Here is a 25,709-nt window from a genome sequence, read left to right as displayed (position 1 = left end):
GATCAGGATCCAGTCACCTTCATTAAAAACTGTTTCCTGAGCTCGTCGACATCGATCAGCATGAAATGTTTTAATTTTGCACTTCTCAAAAGTATCTGTGATATGAACTTAATCAGAATTTAAGGGTTGGTCCACTGCCCACTGTGGCAGTTTGTTCCGATGGCTCTCCCAAATAGCAAAGTGACAATTGACAAGACTCTGACCAGTTGTGGAATAGGAGGTTGAACAATAAGCACAGAGGGCTTGCCACAGGACCTAGTTTGACTTGACTCCTTCCATTGATGTCCGTTAAATTAGCCTTTTGAGGATACCCATGAATCATTCCACAACACCATTGGGTTGGGATCAGAGAGGTGCACTCTTTTGATGCTTGACATTTAGTCTGACAAGAAACACCTTGAATTCTTAGCTACTGAACAACGGACCATTATCAGATTTGAGGATGGCGGGAATACACCATGCTGCAAATATGTCATCCAGCCATTCAGTTACTGTGTCGTGTTGTTGATGATAACTCCTCTACTAAAGGAAAGCGTGAGTACTCATCAGTGACTTCCATGAGATGATGTAGGTTTTCTAAGGGCTTAAAGAAATCAACTGCAACTCTTTCCCAACCTATGCAGGAATATCAGGCATTGTCAATGGATGCTATGTCACTATGAAGGAAAGGCAGTTACAAAATGACAATGTTTTAGTTCCCTCTCAACTCGCTCATCTAGGCACAGATGTTACACTGGGTCTTTTTGTGGCTACAATACCAGGATGTCCTTCATGGGCTATTCACAAACAGTTCATCCTGTACATTTTTTATTTTTTTTAATTCAATATAGCAAAAAATTGAGTGCTCCTCTTCCATGATTGAGTTGAAATGATGTATTTGAGGATAAGAATGTTCCTATCAGCATTAGTAGCATCAATAATCTAGTCATTGGATAGGGCTGCTGGTGTGCTGGACTTCACAATGACGTTAATGTACTCCTCAGCCATTTTGGATGTTGCATTGTGGCAATATAGTGGTACTCTTAAAAAAACAGTCAGCAGGGTTCTGATTTTTAACCAGCCTGTTTACAATTGCAAAGTCGTACTTTTGCATTCGCAAACCCCACCTTGCAATGCGAGAGGGCATCTTGGCTTCCGGGTTTTCAGAAGTAGTGAACAGCTCTTGCTGGTCTGTAATGATAGTGAAATGTTTTCCCTATAGAAAATGTTTGCAGGCCCACACTACAGTCAGACTCTCCTTCTCTGGCTGAGAATAGGCACGTTATTTGTCAGACAGGCTTCGACAGACATAGGCCACAATGTGTCTCTGGGCATTTAGGTGACCATTATGTTGAGAAAGGATTTCTCCCAGCCCCACTGGGCGCACATTTACCGTGATCTCAATTGCATTCTCAATCGCATGTTTTATTCTTTTGAAGCTTTTGTCACATTCAGCAGACCACTGGAAAGGGACATTTCATTTTGCTAAGTCTCTCAATGGGGCACTCACTGTAGCAAAGTCACAAACGTACCTTGAGCAATACTCGGCCATAGGGACATCTTGTGGGGGGCAAGTAGCTGACAGTGCCTGCACTTTATCTGGTTCAGGAGTCATTCTTCCAACAGAGACTACAGTCCTGATTATGACCTTGGCAGATGGGATACTCCATCACAAACATGACAGATATCCCGTCCGCCTTATAACAAGCTCCATTATATGCTATGGAACATGTAAAATGGCGCATGGGATGTCCGTCACGTTTGTGTCAGAGTATCCCATCTGCAAAAGTTGTAATAGGGCCCTATGTGCCCCAAGAATTTAAGTTTGGTCTTGTGAAATTCATACTTTGCTGCAATCAGAATGAGACCTGCATCAGCTAGTAAATGGCACGCTTGTGTAAGAGACTTGTCAGTTCTCATTTTGTGTTGCTCCAAATACCGGTATGTCATCACTATAATTAAAAGCATGCATGACAGGTTGAATTATTCGATGTATAGCATTCTGAAATATTTCTGCAGCTGACAACACTCCAAAACTCAATCTTTTGGTATCTGAACAAATCAACATGAGTCAAAAAAGTAGTGGTGTACCTGCAGTTCTCTTCCATCTTGAGTCGATGATATCCCTTGTTCTGTTCAAGCTGGGAAAAGACTTTGTCACCGTTCAGTTGCATGATCATGTCTGCTATGTGTGGACAAAGATGCCTTTCTCTCTCAACTGCTTTGTTGGCCTGGGGCATATCAACACAAATGTGCACTGCACCTCCACTGTCGTTTTTTGGCAACACTACTATGGGTGAAACCTATGGCGCAGGACTGGTGAAGCCCTCAGTGATGTCATGCTTCAACAGCATTTTTAGTTCTTTCTCAACGACTTCTTGCAAGTGAAAAGTGACTCTACGGTGCTGCTCAGCCACAGGGCAAATGTTCTCATTAATGTGAAGTCACATTTTCATTATCTTGATTCTTCCAAGGCCATAAAACAATGACAGAAACTGACTTTTATTGTAATCTTGGGGCAGAGTCCAAATGAATTCAGTTATTACATTTGATGGCTTGCCTTTGTCTTTTGTTCTTCTTTGTAAGCTGCCAAATCAACATACACCTGTTGTTCCTGGTCGATAACATAATGGCACACCCATCTTCTTCAATGATGCTTGATAATGGCGTTGAAGAGCCTTTGTAAGAAGAGCTTGACGATGATCAACTTTGTCTGGTTTTTACTTGTTATAACTGATGCTGCTTTTTGACCTTGTGGGCATGGCGAGAATACTTCTGGATTCTTCTGTCATCCATTTTTCTTCTCATTTTGATGCATGTGGTTTCTCTTTTGCCTTGCAAACTGTTATGAAGTGGTTTTCTTTCCTTTAACCTTTCCTCGTCTGCCCTATGGCTGGACATTAAAATTAATGGGGAAATGAAAACCCACAACAGAAAGGCAACTTTTTATTTTTGAAGATGGTGACTTGCGTGCATCTACCTCGTACTTGGTCTTGCTTTTCATGACCAACTCTGATCCATTTTTTGCTCTCTCACCTTCCATATCAGCAGCTTATTGATCTGCTCTTTGATCAGCTCTTGCAGCCATTATTATTGTCTCTAACCTGAACATCTCTCTCAACCTGCGTCTTCTGAAAGAGTCTGAAAGGCAGCCATCAATGCAGGCATATGGCTTCTTCATCAATAAATTCACTAAACTTACAGTGTTTGATAAGTACATCAATTCTTTCAACAAACTTATCCATCATTTCATCAGGTTGCTGCCTTGCTTGATTGAAAATGTACCTTTTATAGTCAACATTCAGCATTGGATTGAACTTGGCACCCAATGCTTCTTTGATCTGATGCTATGATAATGCATTAGTCTGCAAGATTTTCTTCAACGTTTCTTTTACTCCGTCACCAGCAAGGTTCTGAGGCCCAGATTCATGACAAAGTGGCGTTCCTTGGCGCAGCGCTGTGCTGCAGCAAAAATAGCAGCGTTGCACTGAGCCACCTTTGAAATGCAGGGATGCTCCGTATTCACAGGAATACGGCACACCCCTATGTTTCCCCCTGCAATGGTGCTGAATTAAGCTGTCTGCGCCAACGCAGGCATCATTGCACCATAGTACAAGGGAGTCTGCATTGAATGGATAAACTGTTTATGTACCGGAAGGTATCCCTTCCTGCACATAAACAATCTACAATGACGATTTGGCACTTCTAAATGCAGCACACATAGAAGTACCAAGGCATCATTTTGGAATTTTTTTTTATGTGCAGGAAGGGACACCTTCCTGCACATAAACAAGAATTCATGGCCTTTTGCTCCTTCTATGTGTGCTGCAGAATGCGCAAAAAACGAGGAGGAATGAAAGTATTCCTCCTCTTTGTGCCATGCTAATGCCACCGTTCTTGTAAATCTGGGGCAGCGTCAAAAGCAATGGGTGTTGTGGTGGAACACCCACAGCAACGCCCATTGCATGCCCCTCTATCGCAGAAAACTGGGTCGGGCCCAAATTTACAAGGAGGGGTAAAAGCCACAAAAAAAGTGGCATAACACCTCCTTGTAAATATGGTGCAGTGAAAAGTGCCACCAGAGCGTCACTAAAAGTGACGCTCCGGTAGCACTACAGCTTTGTGAATCTGGCCCTTAATGATTTTCTTATCATTTACTTCTTCTAGGGCATCTATAAAGTAATTAAACCTCTCCATACATGAGGTCAAGTTGCTGTCAATATTTTGTTTCTTGGCAGTGTTGAAAGATGGTTTCAGAAACACAGCTGCATCATTGTGCTTGCTCTTTTCTGCAGCTATTGAAAAAATGCACTATTCTGATGGCTTTCGGTGCACTGGATGCCATTTGCCGCTGTGCCTTCCTCAGCCTGTCAACCTGGCCTGGGTCAACACACCTGATTTGCAGTCATGTTGCACTTCCTTCGCTCTTGCTGGTAAGTATGTTTGTACTTTTGCACGTGGTTATCACTGCCTTTAGCGTTTGCTTTGCATGGAAGATGGCTCTGTACTATGGCATGACACAGTATTTCTTCTTTCAGCCTCACCAACAGATTCTAGTGGGCTTTTCAAATGTGCTCCTTCGCAGGGCCTTCCACTTCTTTGAGGGCCATATATGGGCTGGATCAGGGCTTTGACTCATCGTGCGCCAACTTTGAACTGCTTCTCATCGATGCCACGTGAGCAGTTTTCTGTATCAGTGCAATCTCACGGGGCGAGAAATCTTGTTTTTCTTCAGGGTGCGTATCTCCTTACTCACCACCAGCTGTAGTGTCCTCCCCAGCCTGGCAGCATGTAAATGACCACACCACACACGGAGCCCTATAACAGACGTCTTTATTCCTCAGCATACAATAACACACTGCACTCTGATTATGTCATAACTGTTAATAACCACACCTTAATACTTGCCAGCAAGTTACGTTACTTCCTTTGTTGAGTCTGCCTAGATAGACCATATACTGTTTTATCATCAGCAAAGAGAACAATTTTCAGCCGCACATTCACTTCTGTAGCCCATCATCTGCCTGCTTTGCTTGATCCTGGCATAATGGAGGGAATAAACAAGCCTGGCAGGTTCCTTTCTGGATGGTGAGTGCATCTGAAGCTTGGCCAATGTCCTATCTATTTTTGTGGGTATTAGGTTGTACTACTATTTTTAGGTCTGGCATCATTCAATACCTTTTGATTTGACTAAAATGTTATATATGATATACTTACTTATAGGAGATTTCATGCAGGCCTTCACATCCATTAGTCAACTGTTGTATCACATTCTTAGTGATATATTGTGCCATTTACATTTTTCTTCTGTCCACTACAGCATATGGGTAACTTCACTGTGAATGACGATATTCTGCTCTTTCACAAGAGAACATCCGTACACAAAGTAGTTGTGACTACTATGGCAAAGTGTGCTTTTTGAGACCATAAAAATGCCTTTGCTTTTAGTCATATATTATTGTATATTGGCAAGAACCCAGCAGCTTTCCCAAAAACAAATTTTTACAAAAAACATGAGATAACAAAACATGCACGACAAAGTCAATGGGTTGGTAGCTGACTCCAGTGCTACTGGGTTTTGCAGTGCTTGTTTAGACTTGCCTCCAGAACCAACTTAACAAATACTAACCACAAACATATAAGACCAAATGCCTTACCTGCACAATAACTTTCAATCAAAAGCAGAAAGCCACGCTTTATCGATAAGTCCTTGATCATTAAGGTTGCTGGGTCCAGGGAATAGGTCTTGTTGAGGTAAAAGCCTCACTGATTCTGATCAATCAGAGTTTGCATGAATGATGATCGTAGCACTCACAAATGTTTGAGAAAATAAGTTTTATTGGACAGTAGGTACTATACAATAAGGGATGTGTGTTCTCTTTTAAGAGAAATGTAAGAAAGAGAGAACATTTTCTCAAAAAAAGTACCATAAACACACTTAGGAAATTTAAAAAATGAACTAAAACAGACCCAGATACTAGCATCCCAGTAACTACCTACACCAATTAAACTGAGGTCCCCAGGCGAAAGCCCCACTATACATAATACTCACTGCAGTGATACAGTGCCATATCAAGCTATCATTAAAATGGGCATGTACAAACAACAACACCAGGCCAGAAGCCACTATCAGAATAACTGAGGGTCCCAGTCCTAGCAAAATGCCACTGTCCGTCTGCCATAAAATCAGAAGGCCTGAATCCCAGTAGGATCCTAGACTGTCATAGAAGACCAGACCACTCACTGTTATTAAAATCAATGGCTATTAAAACAAATGGCAGAAGGTGATGATTCTAGTAGCAGGCCAGTGAACATCTGCCAATAAACAAAGAGATCCAGATAATGGATACCAATAAGCACTCCACTGTCATTAAATTGAGACCCCAGGATACTATCACAGTGGTTCTCATAAGAAGTGTCATAATATAGTCACCTAAAGTGCTTTCCGTGATTGGAGAGTAAGAATTGATTCAATGTAAAGCCCTTTCTTTTACGGCACTGGCATGCTACTTTATTATTATCAAAGTGTTAGTACCTGTTGAGATGATATCACCATGAAAAAGGGAAAACAAATTAGAAATCAAATGTTAAGTGTCAATAGATATATGGTGTTGCGAATAAGAATACATGTAAAGCTGTGCGTACCAAATATTTAACTAATATCGTCTGTGGGCCCCAGAGAAGTCTCCTGTGCCCAGGCCAAAAGCCTTTCTTACCTCATGAGATACTGGCTAAATCCTGCAGTGACTTGTCCATTATGAAGTAAGTAAATCCTCTCAAATTCCTGTCAAAATTCCCTGTAAAGAAAATAAGTTTCACTTACCTTACAATATTTTGGCATGCTGAGGTACAATACATTATGGCCCTCATTCTGACCTTGGCGGGCGGCGGAGGCCGACCGCCAAAGTCCTGCCGTCAGGTTACCGTTCCGCGGTCGAAAGACCGCGGCGGTAATTCTGACTTTCCCGCTGGGCTGGCGGGCGGTCGCCTTCAGACCGCCAGCCAGCCCAGCGGGAAAGAGGCTTCCACGATGAAGCCGGCTCGGAATCGAGCCGGCGGAGTGGAAGCTGTGCGACGGGTGCAGTTGCACCCGTCGCGTATTTCACTGTCTGCGCAGCAGACAGTGAAATACATTTAGGGGCCCTCTTACGGGGGCCCCTGCAATGCCCATGCCAGTGGCATGGGCACTGCAGGGGCCCCCAGGGGCCCCGCGACCCCCCCTACCGCCATCCGGATCTCGGCGGTCCGACCGCCGGGATCTGGATGGCGGTAGGGGGGGTCGGAATCCCCGCGGCGGTGCAGCAAGCTGCGCCGCCGCGGAGGATTCAATGGGGCCGCGGTACACTGGCGGGACCCCGCCAGTGGTGCCGGTCCGACCGCGGCTTTACCGCCGCGGTCGGAATCCCCATTGGAGCACCGCCGGCCTGTCGGCGGTGCTCCCGCGGTCCTCCGCCCTGGCGGTCAAAGACCGCCAGGGTCAGAATGACCCCCTATGTGTTGCACAGTCGCTGATAGTTGGACATTCTATACAATAAAATATCAGGCAGCTATTCTCTGTATATGAGGCTGGTTTAAAAGAGTATCTGTCATCATTCTCAGGGCATATTGAAATTTAAAAGCCATTGGTAGTGATAGCAGACAACTAACATTTTTAGAGCTACAACATAGTTAGTTGCACAAGTTCGTAAAGCGTTGGAAGGCACAATTCCGTTGTATGTATGTGATCAGTCATTCATTTATAGTATGCACGTGTAAAGCCCTTTTAAGCAAATTATGGCATGCTTCTTCCTGCGGCACTTGATACTCCAGGCTCTGTGACTCGTGGTTGGCTTGCGCATGTATTACACTCTAAATGCAGCGGCAGACAATCGTCCAAACTAAAGGGGTGTTTATTCTATTTAAATTGCATGGTATAAATGAGGCGACAATTTAAAGTATTGGGATGTGCCAATGCATGGCATAAAAATGATTACATTTGGGTGAAGGCCTCGAGCGACCTCCCGCTCCTTTATTTATGCCTTTGTGTTGAGCCCGGGGGTCAGGGTGAAAAGCTCAATACATTGTATAGGCAGTGCTTCAAATGGAAAAATAGAAGTGCAGGTACTCTCTACCAGAGTACCTGCTTGTTTCTGATATGTGCTGGTACTCTCTAATTAAAAGTATTACGTTTTTCCTGAGAAGTGCAGGTACTCACCTTCTCAAAATAAAAAAGTGCCTGTAATCAGTACCGGCCCATATGAAGCACTGTGTATAGGAGAGCCCAGATGGCTCGCTACAGCGAGCATGCTGGTGCTGTAATCGACGCTCGGAGAGTCACCATTTTATAATGTAGGGCGTCTCCACATCTGAGGTAGAGCAACGATTTTGAAATTAAGGATTAACGCAAATTATTTGGGAAACTGGGACGTTTCAAATGGGGGCTCGGGGAGAGCGAGGGCTTGCCTGGTCTCCCCACGGGCTGATCGAGAGTCGGTGATAGAATCCACTACGCAGGTTTAGGGATTGGTCAGTATTAGCGGAAGGGTGGGAGTTAAGAGGGTTTATAAATAAGGATCAAAAATTGTGGCCGTTTGTCACACCCAGTTACAGTCCTTTGTGAAGTTGTGGTGAGGTAGGCCTTAGATTATATAATTGATGGTTGGCTGTCGATAGCAAACGAAATAGAAGGCAGGAATGGCGAAGTCTTGCAGAGTAGTGAAGGCGTTGAAATTTTTGCAGGAGGGAGGTAGGGAGGATCTTTTGCAGCATGGGGTATTAGAACAGGCATGGGTGGGTTTAAGAAGGCCAAAGAGTGTGTCCTCCGAGGGCTTGGTGGTGGCATTTATGGCATGTGTGTCACCGGCTCAGAAAACCGAAAAGTTTTGTCAGAAAAGTGTGTCAGGTAGGAAGATTTGCGCATCGCCAGAGCGCGGTGTCGATCATAATGCAGAAAATGTTTGTAGCTTACTGATTCAGGGCACAAGCAGCAGGAGAGGCGGTCCAAAGTTTGTTCACTGTTCGGGCGCGTCCCTTAGGCAGCGCGTTGTTGGTAAAGGTAGAGGCTTGACTTTGAAGAGTGCGGAGGGCCACTTGTGGGACTTGGGCGGTGAAGCGCATGTGCTTTGTGAGATGCGTGTCCTGAGGGGAGGAGGAGAACATGCTCTACTCCCCTCAGAAACAATATGTGAGCGAGGGGAGAGGACATTAGAGGAAAGACCCTTAAGGACAGTACCAAAGATGGCGGCACCCACTGTAGAAAAATCAGGACATCGTGGTGTCTGTTGAGGAGCAAGAGGTGTGTACAGGCACAGGGAGAGCGAAATTCAGGTTTGGAAATGGTAACTATGCTTGTGGTTAGGCAGGATGGCAGAATGCTGCAGTTTATTCCTAGGTTGGTCAGTCCCATGCTACATAAGGTCAGTAATCAATCAATCAATCATTAAATTTATAAAGCGCGCTATGTACCCGTTAGGGTTTCGAGGCGCTGGGGGGGGGGGCTGTTATCGTTCGAAGAGCCATGTCTTGAGGAGTCTCCTGAAGGTGAGGAGGTCCTGGGTCTGGCGTAGTGAGGTCGGGAGTGAGTTCCAGGTCTTGGCGGCGAGGTAGGAGAAGGATCTGCCGCCAGAGGTCTTGCGCTGGATTCGGGGGACGATGGCGAGGGCAAGGTTGGCAGAGCGAAGTTGGCGTGAGGGAGCGTAGAAGTTGAGTCTGGTGTTTAGGTAGGTGGGTCCGGTGTCGTGTAGTGCCTTGTGTGTGTGGGTGAAGAGCTTGAAGGTGATCCTCTTGTCCACGGGGAGCCAGTGGAGGTCCTTCAGGTGGTGGGAGATGTGACATCGGCGGGGTATGTCGAGGATCAGGCGGGCGGATGCGTTCTGGATGCGTTGAAGTCGTTTGATGTCTTTTGTTGGGATGCCTGTGTAGAGTGCGTTGCCGTAGTCGAGTCTGCTACTGACGAGGGCTTGGGTCACCGTCTTTCTGGTTCCTGTTGGAATCCACTTGAAGATCCTGCGGAGCATGCGGAGGGTGTTAAAACAGGAAGAGGAGACAGCGTTGACCTGTTTGGACATGGTGAGAGCGGAGTTGAGGATGAAGCCGAGGTTACGTGCGTGGCAGGCTGGGGTGGGTGGGGGGCCCAGGGCGGTGGGCCACCAAGAGTCGTTCCAGGCCGAGGGGGTGCGACCGAGGATGAGGACTTCCGTCTTGTCGGAATTAAGTTTCAGGCAGCTGTTGCTCATCCATTCGGCGATGGATTTCAGTCCCTCGTGGAGGTTGGCTTTGGCGGTGAGAGGATCTTTGGTCAGGGAGAGGATGAGCTGGGTGTCGTCGGCGTAGGAGAGGATGCTGAGGTTGTGCTGGCGGGCCAGTTGTGCGAGGGGGGCCATGTAGACGTTGAACAGCGTTGGGCTTAGTGAGGGGCCTTGGGGGACGCCGCAGATGAGGTTGGTGGCTTCGGAGCGGAAGGGTGCGAGTCGGACTCTCTGGGTTCTGCCGGAGAGAAAAGAGGAGATCCAGTTGAGGGCTTTGTCTTGGATGCCGGCTTCGTGGAGGCGATTTAGTAGGGTGCGGTGGCAGACCGTGTCGAAGGCAGCGGAGAGGTCTAGGAGGATGAGGGCTGAGGTTTTGCCGTTGTCCATTTGTTGTCTGATGTCATCTGTGGCGGCGAGGAGTGCAGTCTCTGTGCTGTGGTTGCGTCTGAAACCGGATTGGGAAGGGTCTAGGATGGAGTTGTCTTCTAGGTAGTGGAAGAGCTGTGCGTTGACGATCTTCTCGATGACTTTCGCTGGGAAAGGGAGGAGGGAGATCGGTCGGAAGTTTTTGTGGTCGTTGAGGTCAGCCTTAGGTTTCTTGAGGAGGGGTTGGATTTCTGCGTGCTTCCAGCTGTCCGGGAAGGTAGCGGTGTTGAAGGAAAGGTTGATGATCTTGCAGAGTTTGGGGGCGATGGTGACGTCGGCTTTGTTGAAAACGTGATGTGGGCAGGGGTCAGAGGGGGATCCTGAGTGGATGGAGTTCATGGTCTTTAGGGTTTCGGCGTCGTCTACCTGGATCCAGGTGGTGATGCGGTCGGCGTGGGTGGAGTTGTTGGGGGTGGGGTCTGGCGGAGGTGTGGTGTTGAAGCTGTCGTGGATGGCTGCGATTTTCTGGTAGAAGAAGGTGGAGAGATCGTCGCAGAGTTTCTGGGATGGAGGGACGTCGTTGACGCTGGCGTTGGGGTTGGAGAGTTCCTTCACTATGCAGAATAGTTCCTTGCAGTTGTGAGCGTTGTTGTTAAGGCGTTCTGTGAAGTGGGAGCGTTTGGCGAGTCGGATCAGTTGGTGGTGTTCGCGGTTGGCTTCCTTGAGGGTAGCAAGGTTGTCGGTGTGCGCTCGAGGATCCATTTTTTCTTGAGTTTCTGGCAGGTGCGTTTGGAGGTGGTCAGTTCGTCTGTGAACCAGGCTGGTTTTTTCTTTTCTTGGTTGACGGTGGGTCTCTTGAGTGGTGCTAGGATGTTGGCGCAGTTGAGGATCCATTGATGGAGGTTGATGGCGGCGGAGTCCGGGTCGGTGGGGTCGGGTGGTGGGTTTTTGGCGAGGCTAGTTGATCTTCGGTGACTTTTCCCCATCGGCGGGGAGGCGGTAGAGGGGTGCGGTGGTGTTCGGTGTTTTTCTTGAAGGTGAAGTGGACGCAGTGGTGGTCGGTCCAGTGGAGTTCGGAGGTGTGGCTGAAAGAGATGTGGTTGCTTGCAGTGAAGAGTGGGTCAAGGGTGTGGCCGGCGATGTGGGTGGGTGTGTTGACCAGTTGACGGAGTCCGAGGTTGGAGAGGTTGGTGGTCAGTGATGCGGTGTTGGCGTCATTGTTGTTCTCCAGGGGTGGGATGTTAATAATCAGACTTTATATAAAACAGGGCAGCAAATTGAATTTAAAGATAAATGTAGGTTAGGTATGAGAGGTATGTTATATGGTGAGACTCATGTCAGTGAAAAGGCAGGTATAGGGCAAGTTAGATTGGATATTTGGCAGCCAGGGTCAGTTGTATCACAGACTGGGTGTGGCGGACAGCAGGCAATCAGAGGATACTGGTAGGGGTTAGGGCACCCTCAGGACACTGGCTGGAAGAGAGGGCAAGATCCAGAGCAGCTCATCTGACATTGGGGGATGCATATGGACCAGGATTTCAAGATAATCAACAGTTGGGATCTGAAGAGCTGTCTCCCAGCCGGGGCTCTGTCTTCGTGGAGCAGAACTATGGACTGGAAGATGAGGTTTTAGATTACAATGAAGGGGAAGAACCAGAAGAAGGAGAAATTGTACAACAGAGGGGGGGGGAGAAGAAAGGTTTTGGGAAACAGTCAATATCGGGGGAAGGAGTTTTGGTCTTTTTCAGGAGACAACAAGGAAGGCGGTCCGGAGCGATCATTGGGATGGAAAAGGAAGGAAGAACATCACGGTTGTAAACTTACCTTGAGGTGAGTAGAGAAGGGAATGTTTTGAAAGGGGGGACTTATCCCACTTGGTGAGGGCTGAAGTAGGGGCAAAGCACTTGGGGAGAGACATGGGGATTCAGGCTGTTATATGGGACAAAAGTGATGTTGACATTGAAAATTCAATACAGGATGTAAATGGAACAGCAGTGGGTACAGGTAAGTTGGACTTGATTCATGTCGGGAAAAGTCAGGTTCAAGAAAATAAGTTGGGAAATGAGGGTACTGGGGGAAGCGTTAAGAACAAAAAGCTTCCCTACATAGGAGTGTCGATGCCTTTGGGGGAGTCTCTCCCTCAGAATATGAAAGACAGAATATGTAAAGGTGAATGTGTTGATGTTTTTAAAGTACTTCACAGGGAAGTTCAGGCAACAAAGGAAGGCTCAAAAGAGGAAGGTGGGAATTAGCACGTAGGCCCAAAGTACCTACCACTATTGAGAACTGGACTTCAGCCTTTTTGATATATGCGAGCGTTCATTGTGAGTGCTATCCATAGAGGTGTGTAGCTTTGTTCAAATACATGGATATTGTGCGGAGCTCTAAAATGGATTGTGGTGGTTTTGGATGTGTGCTGCAGAGGAGTTTAGGGCAAGGATGGCTATTAATCCTGACAAGGAATGGAGGAAGATTGATTATGAACTATGGATAAAGTGGCTTCGGACTGCCAGGAGCGTGCCAGTAAATGCATACCACTAGTGGTTTGACCTTACAGTATAAGCCCTTTCAGGGTCATCTCACCCAATATGGGGTGGGGAATGCGTCAAGAGGATAGCTGTCTCAGAATGGGGCATGCTGGTTGTTCAACAGCAGTGTGTGTACAAGACAGTAATGCAAATTTAGACATGACTGCTCTAGCTGCAGAGGTAGACATCCGGGTTACCAATGTTTCTGAGTGATGCATTGGGGATGGCAAGGTGCCCATGGTAGAGGCGGTGACAGGGGCAGAGGCTCCATGCAGCATGTGGCAGGTAAAGGGCCCTACTCCTATTAAATTGGAGATCATGAGGTATTGGTTGCAGTTTTATCCAAAGGAGTCGGAGGCAAAAGTTTTGTTTTGGGGTTTCTCGGAAGGTGTCAGATTATGCTACCAGGGACCAAGAATACAGAGATGGGCCAGAAATTTGAGGTCGGCATTGGAGCAACCCGAAGTGGTGAGGGCTAAGTTACGGAAGAAACTGGAATTGGGGAGAATTGCGGGCCACTTTGATTGTTGGGCGATGCCAAATTTTACCATTTCCCCACTGGGTGTGGTACCCAAGAAACAACAGGGTAAGTTTAGGTTGATACATCATCTGTTATGGCCAGTGGGGGATTCCATTAATGATTTCATTGCTCAAGAAGACTCCATGGTTCATTATGCGTCAGTTGATAAAGCAATTTCACTGGTAAAACGGTGTGGCATTGGGGAAGAAATGGCAACATACGATATTCAGTCAGCTTTTAGATGCCTTCCAGTGCATCCAAAGGATTTTTCTTTGTTGGTCATCCAGTTTGACAAGGCCATTTATGTTGACAGAATGTTGCCTATGGGTTGCTCAGTTTAATGTTCACTGTTTGAGATGTTTAGTTCATTTTCCACAGTGGTTCTTCCAGTCAAGGAATGGTTATAAGTATGTAACTCACTATTTGGATGATTTCTTTTTCGTGGAGCAGCTGATTCAGGTGACTGTCAGTCAGCTTTGGTGGCTTTTCAAGAGGCCATGCTTGACATGGGTGTTCTGTTGGCTCCAGAGAAAGCAGAAGAACCCACGACTTGTTTGAATTTTTTAAGCATTGAGCTAGATTCTTTCAAAATTGAAGTGTGTTTACCTAAGGAAAGTGCATACACTCGTTTCTTTGTTAAAGGAGGCAGTTCAAAGACCTAATTTAGAGTTGAGGCAGGTGCAAAGTTTTCTTGGTCATTTAAATTTTGCTCGTAGGGTTGTAAGAGTAGGAAGGGCATTTTGCGGGAGGTTGGTTTTCACGCTTAGCGGAGCAGTGTTACCTCATCACCATATCTGGCTTCGAGCCAGTGTTAGGGCTGATTTGAGGATGTGGATTTGCTTCTTACAAAATTTCAACGGAGGGACTGTTTGTCAAAGATGAGGATTGGTTTTGGCAAGTTAAAATTTTCTCAGATGCTTCAGTGCACATAGTTTTGGTTTGTTCTGGGACGGACATTGGGCTGCTGAGAGTTGGCCAAATTCATGGAAAGCGGCCGGGCATAGTATTGCCTTTTTGGAATTATTTCCATTAGTAGTGGCATTGTCGATATGGGGACAGGCACTAGCCAATAGAAATGTGGTTTTCAATGTGGACAATCAGGCAGTTGAGAAATAAGTGAATTCACAGAAAGCAAAAGATGAGAAAGTTTTGAAATTATTGAGGTTGTTTTACTGAGTTGTTTGAAGTTTAACATAATGTTTAAGGCTAAGTATGTTCCCGGTGTTAATAACAACATTGCTGATGCGCTATCTTGTTCGCAGTGGCAGAGATTCTGTGGGCTTGCATCAGGAGCAGATGCACAGAAGACAGCGGTTCCTGGGGCATTATGGGAGATGGGAATTTGAGGATGTTGGAGCTGATTCAACAGTCCATAGCTCCGTCTACATGGAAAAGTTATGATCAGGCTTGGTCAGAATTTCTAAAAGCAGGTGCAGTTAGGAGAGTGGGGGGGGCGTTTGGTTTGTAGACAAAGGGGGGACGATGCTCGTTTCATTGTGCAACAGTTTGATTTGGAATCGTCGGCTATAACCATATGGGGTAAGTTGTCAGGTATTTCTTTTTACAGTAAGTATTTTTGGGGTAAAGATCCAATGTGGGGGGGGAGAGATCTGCAGTAGGATACTTCTGGTCTGGGTTAGAAAAGGGGGTGCAAGGTGTGATCATAGACTCCTAATAACGGCACAGTTGTTGGAGGACCTAGATTTAGTCTTAAAAGAAATTTGTTTTTCACCATGGGAGGTTGTTCTAATGTCCTTATGCATGTCATGGCTATTTCATAGGGCGTGTAGAGTCTCAGAACTGTTAGGTGTAAAAGGTAAGAAAGGCATTTTGTGCTCTGACGTGCGTGTGAGGGAAGGGGTTATTTATTTGTGGTTAAGGACATCAAAGGTCCATCAGTTGGGGAGGGGACAAGAAGTGGTGATGCAAGGTGGGGATCCCCCCAGGGTCCAGTATATTGTTGGTCTTCTTTTGCCAGGATTTTGCCAAATGATTCCAGGTTTGTATTTGTTCATCAGGATGGTTCACATTTGAAGTTGCATCAGTTACTTTCAGTTTTGAAGATGGCAATTAAAAAAACTGGGTATGAGCTCCACAATTTTATGGTACCCATTCATTTAGGACTGGGGCAGCTACAGAAGCTAAGCAACTTGGACGATCAGACAGGGCAATAATGGAATTGGGTTGTTGGAGGTCTCAGTGTTTTAAGCGTTATGTGAGATCAAAACATGGCTGCCAGTTGTTTTTATGGGTAATTGTGTGTGTATTTTGCCTTTCTCCAGACTGTGTGGCTAGCCCAAACAGAGCAGTTTGTTCAGTTTGGATAGTGGGGAATTCCTTTGTGCACTGGGCTGAGAAGCAGGCTTCATCAAGACATTTTGGTCAGCAATTGGGTTTGGATGGGGCCAGAATAAAGATCTGTTGGGTGGGCAAAAGTGGTTTGAGGTGGGGGGAATTGTTATATGTTCTTTCCAAAAGATTAGCTCAAGGGGTTTGTCCTGATTTATTAGTGGTTCATTTGGGGGAAAATGATTTAGTGGCGTTATCAGGTATTGGGCTTATGAAGGCCATGAAGCTGGATCTATTGAGGATCAAACAGAAGAGAGCTGGGACACACATTGTTTGGAATGAGTTGGTGCCTAGGCAAGTTTGAAGGGGGGGCAAATTCATTCAAAGGGATAGAAAAACAACGTAAAAATGTGGACAGGGAGATGAAAGGTTTTTGTCAGGTACATGGGATTTCAGTTTTGCAGCGTGAAGCGATTGTGCATGTGGATGTAGATCTTTTTAGACAGCACGGGGTGCATTTGTCTTTTTTATGCAATGAGCATTATTTATTGGACCTTAGAATTAGGATTGCAGACCTTTTAGGTGAGAATTCATGAGATCGTGAGTAAAACAGATTTTTATGGTGGGGCAGGAAAACACCTGGCGGGTTTTCCTGTGTGGCAGGTTTTTTCCAGATGTGCTTTGGGGGTAAGGGTATGGATGCACAAAGATGAGAGGTCAAGGAGTTTTGAAAAGGACCAAAATGGAGGAAAAGGCAAGGCTAACTACAGAAGGAGGACAGCAGGACAGATGGGTACTGGATTGGTCAGGTCAAGGTGGGGATGGGAGGGGGTATTGATGAGGGGTAAGTTTAGTAGTGGGTGGGGGTGGGGTTTAAGAAGTTTTATGTATTAGTGAGGCTGTTTAGTTTTGTAAGGCTTAAATGCCAAGGTTATTGTTTTTATACCAGACCTTTTCTATTAAAGCAGCCTTTTACTCCTAATTGGTGAGTTGTGGTTTGCACGTCGTTTCGCCCAATGAAGGCTTGAGGGGTGCAAGGGCTTGCCCAGTCTCCCCCTGGGCTGATTGGGTGTCGTTGGTAGAATCCACCACTCAGGTTTAGGGATTGGTCAGTATTAGCGGAAGGGTGTGAATTAAGGGGGGGTTATAAATAAGGGTCAAGGTGTGGGCGGCCTCTTTGGCCATTTGTCACAACCAGTTACAGTCATTTGTGAAGTTGTGCCCTCCCACCCTACCTTTAAAATGCTTTATGTTGAACCTTATGTTATTTTCTTTATTTATTTAGGTTCTATTTATTTAATTAATTAATTAATTTAGGTTATTTAAGTTAATGGTTCCCTCTGGATATGTCAGGGCGATGTTGCATTTTATAAAGATGGTTATTCATCATTTTAATAGGAAAGGTCCTGGTAGTTATTAGGTAATTTTGCTGTCTTATGCTGCTGGTAGGCAGGTCTGGTTTAGGTGGGTTTTTACAGACATGCTTTTGGGGGGAAGGGTACGGATGCACAAAGATGAGAGGTCAGGGAGTTTTGACAAGGAACAAAAGGGAGGAAAAGGCAAGGGTAACTACAGAAGGTGGACGTCAGGACAGATGGGTACTGGATTGGTAGGGTCAAGGTGGGGATGGGAAGGAGTATTGATGAGGGATAAGTTTAGTAGAGGGTGGGGGTGGAGTTTAGGAAGTTATATGTATTAGTGAGGAGGTTTAGTTTTGTAAGGCTTAAATGCCAAGGTTATTGTTTTTGTACCAAACCTGTTCTATTAAAGTGGGCTTTTACCCCTAATTAGTGGGTTGTAGTTTGTACACCGTTACACCCGATGGCAATTTGAGCACTGTAAACGGACTTTTCTGCTTAGAGCACATTATTGGTGATAATGTGAAGAAGGTGATTTTTAACTATGTTCCCTTTGCGGGGATACTGGGCATTATTAGGAATGTGGAAATCTATGTTCATGTACAGGTCATGTGAGAAAGGAATCTCATTGCTAATTTAATTACGTGGTTATTGGCCCTGATGGGCATAGCCAAGTCTGGATCAATATCCATTCTGCTCCCTTAGCTGTGTCATGTCAGTTCTTGTAACATTAAAATAACACCTCTGATATCAAGTATTTTAGGCTAATCTAATGAAATACTAACATTAACCAGAAATACTTGTGTTAACTGACCCGTCCTTGAGCTATGAGAGCCCTGTGAACATGTGCAACTATGTTGTAGCTCTAAAAATGTTAGTTGTCTGCTGTCACTACCGACGTCTTTTACATTTCAATATATCCTGAGAATAATGACAGATACACTTTTAAACCACGCTGATGTACAGAGAATATCTGTCTGATATTTTCTTGAATATAATGTATAACTATCAGCAATTATGCAATACATAATGTATTGTAGCTCAGCATGCCAAAATATTGTAAGACAAGTGAAATTGTTTTCCCATACATAGAATTTTGACAGAAATGTGCGAGGATTTACGTTGCAATCTTTGTAATGTACAAGTCATTGCAGGATTTAACCAGTACTTCATAAGGTAATAAAGGCTTATGGACACACACACCCTTCTTGGGCACAGGAGACTTCATTGCGTAAATGTGTAGTACGCACGACTTTGCATGTATTGTTATTCGTGACACCATATATCTATTGGTACTTAAAGCTAGCACGTGTTTTTCGTTTTGTTTTCCCTTCGTATTGGTGATATCATTTCAACCCAGACTAACAGTTTGATAATAATAAAGTCGCAAGGTAGTACAGTAAAAGGAAGGGTCTTACATCAAATCAATTCTTACTCTGTATTCACTGGCAGACTGTATTAGGACAGTTAGGGGCATATTTAAGAGCCCCTAGCGCCACGGAGCGTCACTTTTCGTGATTCTCAAGTGGTGCTAAGCACTGCTCCATATTTACAAGGATGTGTAACACCACTTTTTTGTGGCGTTACACCTCCTTGTAAATATGGGCCCCTCCGACTCAGGTTTCTGAGTCAGAGAGACGTGCAATGGGTGTTGCTGTGGGCGTTCTACCGCAACACCCATTGCTTATGATGCTGCCTCAGATTTACGAGTTGTTGTAAACCAGAGGCAGCACCAAAAATGAACGCCATCCTAAGGATTTTATTCCTACTCGCTTTTTTGCTTTTTCTACGTGTGCTGCATTCTGCAGCACACACAGCAGAACCAAAATGCCACAGACCATTGTTTACGTGCAGGAAGGGACACCTTTTTGCAGCACACATAGAAGTGCCAAATCACTATTGTAGATTGTTTATGTGCAGGAAGGAACACCTTCCTGCACATAAACAATCTATCCCCTCAACGCAGACACCCATGCACTATGGTGCAAGGATGCCTGTGTTGGCCACAGGCAGCTTAATTCAGCACAGGGGGAAACGCAGGAGTGCACCATATACCTCTAAATACGGCACACCCCTGCATTTCAAAAGTTGCACAATGCGGCACTGCTATTCTTGGCACAGTATTGCGCTGCGCCACTTTAGCATAAATCTAGGCCTTAATTTTCTAATTCCTATAAAAACTGCTTTTAGCACGACCTCACACCTGGCAATAGGCATGTAGGCAGTTTTAATTGTCAACTCTTCATGTACGGTGGTGGACACTAAATTTTACGTTCCTTCAACCTTTCAGACTTTCACACAATCAGGTGAATCGAGTGTTGTCTGTTTGTGATATACCAACATCGTAATATACCAACAACTTATCAAGTCAACAAATGTGCTTTTCTTTAACTCAACAGGCAGATACATGCTATTTTCATTTTCTTATTATCCAACTTATTACCTATAAATATTGTAGTCCCTCAGGATGCTGCTGTGGATGAGAACCAACTGCTATTAAAATAGACAATGTTTTTGGGGAGGAGGAGATAAAGAATACTTATGATTGAGAAACAATGTCAATGATAGCTCGAATCTCAGAAACTCCTTAACTATTTGGATGGGAGCCCAAACATTATGAGTTACACAACTGCGCAGGATGGGTATAGTTTGTGGGTTACATGACGTGCCACCTTCAATGCCAAACCGTATGAGGGGAATGCAGGTGCTCCCTTGTCAGCGGACTCATATCCAGCTTTCTCAGGTGTGCAATATCATACAGGTGATTTGTCAGCTCACCTTATTACTGACATCAATTGAGGGTTGTCTTCTCCGTCTTCAATGGGATTTGACATCAGCCAGTATGGCAGGAATGAGCAATAGGCTGGTTCTCCTTTCAAAGCCCTTAATGAAGTAGTCAGAACACTAAGAGATGCACTGGGTCTATAAAACCAATTGATAGGCTGAAACAATAACTGTCTCAGTAACTGTAAACAATAGTTTATGTTTAGGACACAGACCCTCAACCCACCCTTAAACAGTATGCTTCATCATAGGGTCCTTCCTCACACGCACACAAATCAGAATTTTCTGGTGTGGGCTGCAAATTCCTTCTAAGGCAAGAGGATCGGGGAGGGGCTATTGGAGTGTTTTCTAGTATAATGGGGTACCTATGTGAGCGAGGTTATGAGTGAGGTGTTCAGAGTTGTGAATGTGAATCAATAAAACTGCCTCATGGTGGACTAGTAAGTGGCTTTATTAAATGTTCCCAATGGGTAGATTAAAACCAAGAAGGAGTAACGTCAACCCAATTGACGTAAAGGGACTACTGGACCGGCCCTTCCTTCAGGATCATCCCCAAACTATTTGCCTTCCTCCTCCAATTTTTGCTGAATTTGTTTTTGTTGACCTTAGGACTTTGTGCACTTTACCACTGCTAATCAATGCTAAGGTGCTTGAGCTTGCTGCTTAAATCATTGTAAAACTGGCTTATCCCCAATTGGCATATTGAATTTCCATGTATGTCCCTAGTAAAGTGCACTACATGTGCCCAGGGTCTGTAAATTAAGTGATGTAGTAGCTCATTAAACATGTCATCTCAGGCCTGCCATTGCAGAGCCTGTGTGTGCAATTTTAAACTGCTGTGTCAACTTGGCAAAATAAACCTCTTGCTTGGCTCCGAACCTTCACTTTTTATACATGTAAGTTGCCCCTGCGATAGGCCCAGGACAGCCCAGAGGGCAGAGTACGGTGTATTTTAAAGGTAGGACATGTACTTCTAAGTTCTACACATCCTGATAGTGAAAAACTCTTAAATTAGTTTTTCACTACTACAAGGCCTATCTCTCTCATAGGATAACTTTGGAGTTACCTCATTAGATTTTATAAGTGTGATTTCCAAATGGGAAGCGATTACCCCTTCAAGTTTGGTGTCTCTGTTAATACCATTTAAAATCCTCACCTATGGTGAAATCAGATTTTAAATTGCAATTCTAAAAATTCCACTTTTAAAACATTGGCATTTTCTAATACTAGCCATTTGGTGCCTGCAGCCTGTCTCTGATCACATGACTGGGTGTAACTGGCAGTTCGGCTTTGTGTATTCTTTCTAGACAGCCACACACGATGGGATCATAGGTATGACTGGATGGACCATCACTGGCAGGATGGGAGGAAGGAGCTGGACAAACTTACACCGGAATAGGATGCGTCCTGTCTCCACACAAAGGGCGTACCAACCCTGCATTGTCACTTTAGCGACCTTGGACCCAGCACAAGGGAGATAGGGGATTTCTTTAATTTCAAAGACCATCTCTAGAAGCTTCTTCCACCTTTCAGAACCAGGGCATCCAGTGTATAAAAACCCCAGACACCACCACTTCAGTACATCTTTGGACCTGTGGATACTGTGCCAGGAAGAAGGACTGCTGTCCTGCTGAGAAGACTGCCACTCTGCTGGACTGCTACACTAAAGGAGCTGCTGCCCTGCTTTGCTGACCTGATGCGCTCTAGCTGGGGGACCTGCAACCCATCTTGAACCCAGGACCCCAGAGTAACTCAAAGGACTTGTCTGCAGGCCTCCTGAACTGGGCCTCAGGGACATAACAGGCCCCCACAGCTCCTGGATCCATCTTCAACAAGTTCCTGACCACCAAGAGGTGCCTCTCAGGTCCTGGAACCTTGGTGTGGCTTTTGAGCTCTTAACCTCAAGCTTTTGGTCTTCTCACAATCACAAAGGGCACCATTCACTTGGGTACTAGGGCAGACTGAGGGCCTCATTATGACCCTGGTGGTCATGAGATCGCCAGGGCCGTGGTGGAGGTCAGACACTGCCAAAGCAGTGTTCCGGCTCCACATTATGACCGTGGTGGCGCCACCACGGTTGGACCGCCGACACTGCCAACCTGGCAGTGCTGGCGTTCTCAATCCACCAGGGCAGCACTGCTTGCAGCACTGCCCTGGGGATTACGAGCCCCTTTCCGCTAGCCTTTGCATGGCAGTAGCCCCGCCATGCAAAGGATAGCGGAAAGGGGATGCCAGGGGCCCCCTTGGACAGCCCTGTCGCGCTTTTTACTGCCCAAATTACGGGCCGTGAAAAAACGAGATGGGTGCTGTCGCACCTGATGCACCACACATAGCCGCCAGCTCAATTATGAGCCGGCATCAATGTTAAGGCCCTGTTCTCCAGCGGGTGGGAATGCTGTTACCGCCCACAGGCCCAGCAGGGAACTCTTAATAGGGCCGCAGGGCGGAAGTGCTGCGTGGCGGTCTTCTGTGCAAATTAGTTTGGTGGGCAGCCTCTGCCACGCCAAACTCATAATGAGGGCCTGAGTCTTTTGAGTCAAAACCACTTACCTATTGAAATCCACTGTTCACCAAGTGCAGTCGGCAGGGTGAGGAGACAGCAGGTTGAGCAGCCGATTTTTTTATGGTTGCAATGGCATATATGCACATGAATGACATGTATATTACACTCTTAACATATGAGCTGCCATAACCATGACAACCAAAGCTAAACTATTAAACTTAAGCAATGGCGTGTGAGTTTCTGGAGGTACTTAAAGAAAGACCTGTATCATGTGTCACTGGAAATTATGATTCCCTCAAACAAAAGACTACAATTTGCTGGTTCATAAAACAAAACAAAAAAATAAAAACAACTCCAAATTACTGATTTTCCAAAAACTATCTTGGGAAAAATAATAAGCATATCAATAATTCTGTATATATCTATATGTATTTTAAGAGATCAAAATTAGTTAGAACTACCCAAAGTCTAACGCACATTTCAGGAATCATAGGGATTGTAGTCACTGAGGCGTTATGTTATATTTTAAAAGTGGTAAGTAACACACCAGGGGAAAAGGTTAATAATTCTACATATGTAGTGATTGTAATAATTCACAAAATAAATTGTAAGCTACCCCCAATAGTCTGCATCGCTAGTGGTCCTGCAACTGAAGGCACCAAAAGGTGTTAGTCCAAATTCCTTGTAGAAAAACTGTGATCTAACACATCATAAATTATAGCAGTCTATGTGATGAGAAAACAATTAAGCTTGGCTGGCATGATGTTACCAGATGTAGAGTTCAATCTAAGACACTGGTAACCATAGATCACAGTTCTGAAGGGATTGTTTTATGCTCACAATAAACCTATACATGAAAAGTCAATGTTGAGCCCTGAAATGTTGCTGAGAAAGCATAACCTGCCAGTGCTATTAAGTCACTTAAAACATGAAATGAAGGGGTGGTTATTTTTCTACATTACATGAAATGTTTTCCATTTAAACATGGTGCACCGAATTTCATACAAGTAAAGTGCACAAATGAACATAATGTTTCATGTATGCCGCATTTAATCATTGTTTGAGAAATGTTTATGCTATAGCATTTTATGCACAATTAAGACGACGTACGGAAACCATTTAGTGTATCAGTGTACTTGTGCATATTTAGCTTGAGTGGAGTGAAGGTCCACATTATTCCTGTGTTTTCATTTTAATGTGAAGTTTTGCTTTTTGCATGTGTTTCTGATGCTGCAGGTGTGGAGACTAAGAAGGAGCCTATTGTGCACGAGAGATAAGAAAGTCTGAGAGATGCATTACAAGTATAGAAGGAGTATCCTGAATTGGCAGTTATTCTGAAATTCCTGAGCACGCAGCTTCCCCAAGCCCACATAAAAGAAACTTAAAGTAGAGGCGGTAAGACGGAGGTTGGGCTGGGCCCCCGACCCAGTTATCGAGTATGCTCGAATTCTTGGGCCTTATTCTTACATGACAAACAATTTACTCTTGCGCGTGTGAATGTGCGCTTGGAGGTTTCGTGGCATTTGCATGCTGTTACTCGAATCGGCAAGACGCGTGATTCGCTTTCTAGTGATTTAACCCTTGATATTCATTGTGCGCTACCATTCCTTGACAGTTACATGGTGGCCTTCGAATCGGCAAGACGCGTGATTCGCTTTCTAGGGATTTAACCCTTGATATTCATTGTGCGCTACCATTCCTTGACAGTTACATGGTGGCATTCGAATCGGCAAGACGCGCGATTCTTTCCTCATGTTTAATTCATGTTATTCATTGTGCGCTACCATTCCTTGGCAGTTACATGGTGGCATTCGAAACGGCAAGACGCGCGATTCTTTCCTCGTGTTTGATTCATGTTATTCATTGTGCGCTAACATTCCTTGGCAATTACATGGTGGCATTCGAATCGGCAAGACGCGCGATTCCCTCCTCGTGCTTAATTCATGTTGTTCATTGTGCGCTACCATTCCTTGGCTGTTACATAGGGGCATTCGAATCGACAAGACGCGCAATTCTTTCCTCGTGCTTAATTCATGTTTTTCACTGTACGCTACCATCCTAAGGCATTTACTTGGTAGTACTCGAGTTGACAAGTCGCATGATTTATTCCTTGAATCTACGTTGTGTTATTCATGGTGTACAATCCTTATGTGAAAATCTGCAATGTGCGCAATTCATGTTCCAACATTTTGAGAGAAGAAAAAAGGTCAGAGTTCTAGATGGAATGTTGTGTGTTCCTGATATGTATTCTTAAAAAAGATTCATATGATGGTTTAGAACTTATTCAAATTGTTTCCTGATTCTCATGCAAAAGAAAGTACTTGAATTTGAAAGTTTCATTTAACCTCTCTTGATTCTCTCACAGGTATTCAGTCATTTTGAAGCCTAGTCATTTTAAGTCCATTCTTAGGTTGTTCATGTTTTCAGAATGACGATGCTTAGAGTCATAGCCTAGTACGGATTTCATGAGATGTAATTTTGATGTGTGTTTTAACCTTTTGCTTCCTACAGGTCTCCTTCCCAGCTGTTCCCTTCCTAATCCCCTTTTCCCCACTTGGACTCTCTTAGACTCTGTGACAAATCTAATCAGAGTTTTGGAGCTGTCTTGTGGTGGAAGTGTTGGGAACGTGCACAGACCCCGAGGATCTGGTGACTCTGACAGAATAGTGAGCCCACAAATTATTATCCTCCTGGTTTGTGTATGTTCTCAGCATGGCCACACTGGACAAGCTAGTCAAGGCTATCACCCAGCTCCAGGCAGAGGTGGTATCATCAAAAGATTTGGCAACTAGCCTAGCTGAGAGAGTGAGTCAGTTACAGGATAAGGTAGAGAAGAAGGAACAAAGTCCCACAGGTGTGTCTTGGCCAGGTACTTCTTCTCAGACTTCTGGAGGTAATCCGACAAACATTTCCCTCAATGTTCCTTCAGCCATTCCTTTAGCTCCCCCAGAACGTTTCTCAGGTGACCCCTTGAAAGCGCAATCTTTCCTGGTTCAAGTGGAACTACGCTTCACTGGCAGACCACATACTTTCCCCGATGCCCAGTCCAAAGTAGCTTTCTTGTTATCATATCTGTCTGGAGATGCAGCTACCTGGGCTATTCCTCTTGTGCGTAAAGATAGCCCCCTGATGTACAACTGGAGAAATGTTGTTTGT

Source organism: Pleurodeles waltl, chromosome 4_2 (genome assembly GCF_031143425.1).
Source record: "Pleurodeles waltl isolate 20211129_DDA chromosome 4_2, aPleWal1.hap1.20221129, whole genome shotgun sequence".
Classification (NCBI taxonomy): domain Eukaryota; kingdom Metazoa; phylum Chordata; class Amphibia; order Caudata; family Salamandridae; genus Pleurodeles; species Pleurodeles waltl.
This window is presented reverse-complemented; position numbering follows the sequence as displayed.